Raw genomic sequence first — 6,432 nt, 5'->3', positions numbered from 1 at the left:
CTGGTCTCAAAGTAAACTTCCACAAAAGTAAAATAGGAGCAATTGGAGTAGACAAGTATGAGGTAAAAATGTACTCGGAGATACTTCATTGCAGCCTAATGGATATACCATTCACATACTTAGGCCTACCTATTGGTGGTAATCAGGCTAGGTGCTCCTTTTGGGATCCGGTATTATCGAAGATAAGAAAGAAACTCTCGGTATGGAAAGGGAGGAATCTCTCCTTCGCGGGAAGAGTTTGCCTTATAAAATCTGTCATCAATGCCATACCACTATTTTTTCTATCTTTTTTAAAGTCCCGGTTGGAGTATGCAAGGAGATCACAAAATTACAAAGGAAGTTCCTATGGGGATGGGGAGCAGAAGGGAGGAAAATTGCATGGACTAGTTGGGAGAACATATGCAAAGTGAAAGAGGAGAGAGGGTTAGGTATTAAAAGTATTGATTTATTCAATAAGGCACTCTTGGCAAAATGATTTTGGAGAATGGGTTCCACTGAGAAGGGTCTCTGGAAGGATGTTCTTGAATCAAAGTATGGATTGTGGAGTATGACAAGCTCATTTACACCGAATCGAAATAGGTATAATTCTAGAGGGTGGAATGATTTATTCAAGGTTAGCCTTTCAGATCAAGGGGACAATTGGGTCAATTCAAATATGGTTTGGCAACTTGGATCTGGGGACAAGATAAAATTCTGGGAAGATGAGTGGCTAGCCAATGGTCAACTCAAAGGTAGGTATGAAAGAATATATAATAATTCTGATCTTAAAGACAAAACTATTGGTAACTTCAGAAGTTGGTTTACACAGGGGTGGGAATGGAAATTTAGCTGGAGAAGAGAATGGTTTGAGTGGGAAAGAACGATGATAGAGGAGTTTATGGAAAACTTATCACACGTGTCACTATATCCAAACAAAGAGGACTTACGACTATGGAATGATCCTCCATCATACACGTTTTCGGTTAAATCTGCTTACAATAAATTAATTAAGCAGGCATCTGGGGGGGTATCAGGGGTATTCGAGTATCTTTGGAATTTAAAGGTTATGCCATCAGCTCAGTTTTATGTGTGGAGGGCCCTATCGAATAGGATAGCAACTAAGATGAATTTGCATAAAAGGAGAGTTTTATTGGGGGATACAATATGTGTTTTATGTGGAAGGGAGGAGGATTCAACCTCACACATTCTTGTTACTTGTGATGTATCAACCAAGGTTTGGAATATTTGCTTTAACTGGACAGGAATTAGTTCAGTAGATCATAATGATTTGATTCATCATTTCGAACAATTTTCTTGTATGTGTTTTAACCAAGAAGGCGACAAACTATGGAAAAGTCTATGAGTCTCAGTGGTTTGGTGCATTTTGAAGCATAGAAACAAGGTTATTTTTAACCAAACAAAGATAGATGCAGAGGAAATCTTTACTATGGCACAAGTACAAACATGGGTGTGGATGAAACATAAAGAAAGAAAAGTTAAGTTCTCCTTCTCTGATTGGATCTTATCGCCTTTAACATGCATTAATATGGCAACAAAATAAAAAGAGATAAGCATAATTACTGTTTTCTCAATTAAGTACATGGTTTGCTGGTTTTGTTATAAATCTGTCAATGATTTATTCTATGATCACTGTTATGGGTATGTATTATTTTTTGAACTAGCTGAAAGGTTTGGAAGGTAGTGTTAAGTGGTGCAGGTTAAAGTGTTAGAAGAACACATGTCAAAGGCTGGTATTCTTAGCTTGATTATGCTGTTGGCAGGGGGCAGATTGACGAAGCTAATGTTGGCAAGGTATAAGACATCCCATCTTGTGAAAATTTGAAGGAAAAGCTTAGTTGTAAAGGAATGAAGTCTTGTTACAGTCTCCCCACTAGAGTGGCACAACGCTCTTGGTACATATACAAACTTTAAATTTTGTTGAAGTCATCTTTTTGGGGAGTTAAATGTACCAGAGATGAACTATGAAGTTTGATTAGAATAGTTATTGGTCAGGGAATAGCTTTGTGCTTCTTAAATCGTACAACAACGTGATTGTGGTTTTCTATAGCTAAGCACTTAGATTATCTGTTTTTTTCTCTGTTTTAGTGTTTTAAATTGACCATACAGGAACATCTTTCTTTTTTAATGTGCCCAATCGTCTTGGGTTTGTTCTTGGTTTTAGGATGTAAGGGTTATCTTGTGGTTTTTTTTGTTTTTTTTAGGAATCTTCTGTATAAGGGTTGGAACACCCCTAAAGTGTTCTCTTTATTTATTTAATTAATTTTTTGCTGAAAAAAAAAAATGATGGTTCATAGAGTTAATCTATTTCCAAACAAAACATTCAATAGACTAATATTAAAGATAAATAAGTTATTCAATTTTCTAAACAACTTAAGTTATTTTAAAACAAGAAAAATTATTCAATTTTCTAAACAACTTAAGTTCTTTTAAAACAAGAAAAATGACTGTTTTTTTATTAGATTGAGGATGAATTTTCCAGAGCCATTTAACATGATGCGTATATATTTTAACATAAATTTGAAAAAAAGACAAAAAAAAAGTTATGTTAAAATAATTTGAATAATGTAATCAATAACAAAAAGTTATATGAAAATTCATAAAATTTGTCGAGTGTCAACTCACATAATTGTAATATTCGTCGTTGTTGAACACCCAAAAAAAACGGAAAAGAAGAAGAAACGGGAAAAAGAAAATATTGTTGATAAGTGCCAATGTGTAGTTTTTATGATTGAGAAAATTGAACACTTTGGAACTTAATTGTTGCTTAATGTAAGAAAATTACCCTAATCTGAGAATTATTGAATCTGATTATATATTTTTTGAACCAAGAAACAAATGAAGAAATTTAATCTCAATTTTTGTGTAAATTGCAGATGAATATGAAGCATTGAAGGAATGTATTCAAGTTGGCATTGAAAGAAAAAGAAGTAAAAACTGAATTGGATCACAAGAAGATTTAGCTCAAGCTAAAATTGTCCAGAATTGATTAAATGTGTAGTAGAATTCTAGCCCAGGCTAGAATTGCTAGCTCAAGCTAAAACTGTCCAAAGTTGATTAAAGGTGCAGTACTGATCTAGCTCAGGCTAGAATCGCTAGCTCAAGCTAAAAATGCACCGAAAGATCTAGCTCAAGCTAAAACGGGCTAGCTTGAGCTAAAGTTGATTATATAAATTCTGAAACATAACTCAAAACCGGCGGTGGAAAACATATTAGGTTTTTTTAGAGAGAGACTAGTGAGAGAAAGAGAAGAAACCTCTATTCTTAGGAGAAGAACTTGCTCAGATCAACCCTTCTTATGCAATCCAAATCAAGAATGAAGATTGTAGGAGCTGTCATGAGTGGCTAAGTTCTTTCTAACTTGGGATTGAATGTAATTTATCTTGATCAAATGTATTCTTGGTGATATATATATAAAATTTTCTTTTCTACTTGTTCTTGGTATTTTCGTTTTATGCTTATTGCTTGATTCTGTCTGATCAATAGAGTCTTGATTTTGATCCTTAAATTTAACTGGAAAGTACCTTTAAGGATCTGAAATAAACGAAAAATACTTGATAACTTGTAATGCTGATAACTTGTAATGCTAGGAATAGATTCCAGGTTATTGATTGCATTATAATTCTGTTCCTAAAGCTGGATGATTTGTTAAATATCTGAGGAATCAGTGTTTAAGAAATTATCTTATGAATTTCATCTGTGAGGAATCAAGATGAATGACTTTAAATTAAGCATCAAGAATAAGTAATTTTGAGTATTATATATTGTATTATTCAAAATACAGATGATTGAGATAAACGCAATTCAATCCCAAGTATCTTTCTCTATATTTGATAAGTTGGTTTTGTTACGCCCTGAATCAAACCCTAACTCTCCGACTTATTTGTGAAATCTTTAATTTGGTTATGAACAAAGTCTCAAAATTATTTTCTATACTCAATAAGTTTTATAACAGAACATCTTAATTAGAATTGTTCTTTGTGGGTTCGACATTCCTACTTTAAAGAGTACTATATTACAGTTGATTCGGTACACTTGCCGAGAAAGATCAACAATTGTACTAGAGTACTCCAATTAAAATGTACTTATTTTACAAAAGTTGCCACCAATTTTTTGAGAAAGATTGGAAGTATTTTGCTTGTAATTGATCTAATTAAAAACTAGCTTCAGTCACAAATTAAAGTACTAAAAAAGGATCATGCAAAATAAAATTTACACAACATACTAGAGGGTGAGATTTAACTCTTAATAGAACACACTAAATAAAAATGATTAATTGTAGAATTCAAAAAAATGATTAATTGTAGAATTCATTTGACTGCTTGGTGATGAAGTTTTGATGGAGCTTGGACGAATTGACTAAGAATTGTATTGAAAAACTAATATATGATCTTATCTTCCAATGATTTTTCGATATGAAGATGCATCTTATATTGGCATATTCTAATAAAAAATTTGTCATTCTTTTTAATTATGGGTGTGATTGTTGGTTTTGCTCTCAACATACATGCATCAGCTAAAACATCGAGAGCATATTTTCTGTATTTCTTCTTTAGTTTTGAAAATTTCCATTCTCAGAAAGTATTTCAAATGGCCTAAAGCTTTTATTTTAAAAGTATTGTTTAAGAAATTTTTAACTATTTCAATATCTCTTATGTTGTCTCCAACAAGTAATATATCATCTACATATAAAAAGGGGGGAGATTAAAGATGTTTCGGTTCTTCTAATAAAAGATAATTATCTGCCTTCGATTGAGTAAGTTTAATTGTGAAGAAAAATTGTAAGCTTCTCGTATCATTGTTTGCTTGCCTATTTATAACAATTTGGTTAGAGGAAACCTGATTACTCTTTGCAATAGTGATGCCTAAGGGCACATCCATGCACACTTCTTCTTGTAAATCGTCATGCAAGAATGCATTGTCTACATCAAGTTGCTAAAGGTGTCAGTCTCTGATGGAAACTACCGTTAAAATGGTGTGTATGGTAATGAGTATGTCACAAGTGAATATGTATGTAGTAAATGTTTTCACGTTGTCTGAAGCCTTTACTACAACTCTAGATTTATATTTATTAATCTTCCCATCTGTCATACATTTGATCTTATACACTTATTTGTATCCAATAGGTGTTTTGTTGTGAGGAAGATCCATTATTTCCTAAGTATTGTTAGTTTCAAGAGCTTTAACTTCAACCGTCATTGTTTCTACCCATTCAGGATGTTGCTTAGTTTCCTCATAACATTGTGGCTCAGTTTGAGACGAAACAGAAAAAAAAGTATAATTTAGTTGTTTTCTTAACAATTTACTATAAGACGTCATTGAGTCAAAATGATAATGTAACTTGCTATTTTATTTCAAATCTTTGTTGAATGGAGACAACATGAGTTTATGTTGATAGTCTTCTAGAAATGTTGATGTTTTTTTCATTCTGCTGGATCTTTCTAGGCCTTATTCTTCAACAATATTTTCATCATTCCTTTGAGCATACTCGTAATTCTCATTATGAATGTTATCAAAAAAAAATTTGTGTATTTTTCATCTTCTTATGTATCATTTTGATCAGTCTTATCATGTATAGGTTAGAAAAAAAATATTCATAGAAAATAACATTTCTAGATATAAAATTTTATCTTGAATGAATGTCTATAATAATGTAACATTTTGTTCCTTCTTTAAAATCAAGAAATATGCATTTATGTGCCATGGGATCAAGTTTGTTTCTATTTTCTTCAAGTGTTGAAGAAAAACACATACATACAAAAACTCTTAAATTAGAAAAACTGAGGATGCAATTATATAGGATTTCATAAGGACATTTATTATGAATCACAGAAGAAGGCAACCAATTTATCAAATAAACAAAATGTACAATGGCATAAGACCAAAACATATTGGGCAGTTTAGATTGAAACATACGGCACCGAGTAAGTTGAGTATGTGTTGATGTTTGCTTTTCACAATGTAGTTTTGTGTTGGTGTTTCTATGCAAGTGGTTTGATGAATTATACCATGTTTATCATAAAAATATTTCCAACAAAATTCATGCCCACTGTCTGTCCTAATAATTTGTAAAAGATTTCTAGCTTCTTCATCAAATGAATCCAAGTGTACCTAATGAATTCATCTACGAAGATTAAGAAATATTTATTTTTGTGTATTAAATGTTAAGAAGTTGGCTTTAAGCCTAACTCAACCTCATAAAACCGATCTTGGTGCCCTGACAGCCTCTCCATTTTTATCCCCTAAATAAAAAATAATGTCTGGCAAAGAAGGCATCAGTAACGAGTCCGATAGAAACCTCATACAAGGCTTCAGTGCCGAGCAAATTCAGCAATTGGCAAAGACTATTTACTCGCTCAAGAATAACGGTAAAAGTGACATGTTTGTTAGCTCTGCAGGTCTGTTTGCTCATAACTCCTCTTCTAATTCTGCTTT

The sequence above is a fragment of the Phaseolus vulgaris genome, chromosome 1 (genome assembly GCF_000499845.2).
Source record: "Phaseolus vulgaris cultivar G19833 chromosome 1, P. vulgaris v2.0, whole genome shotgun sequence".
NCBI classification, from domain to species: domain Eukaryota; kingdom Viridiplantae; phylum Streptophyta; class Magnoliopsida; order Fabales; family Fabaceae; genus Phaseolus; species Phaseolus vulgaris.
This window is presented reverse-complemented; position numbering follows the sequence as displayed.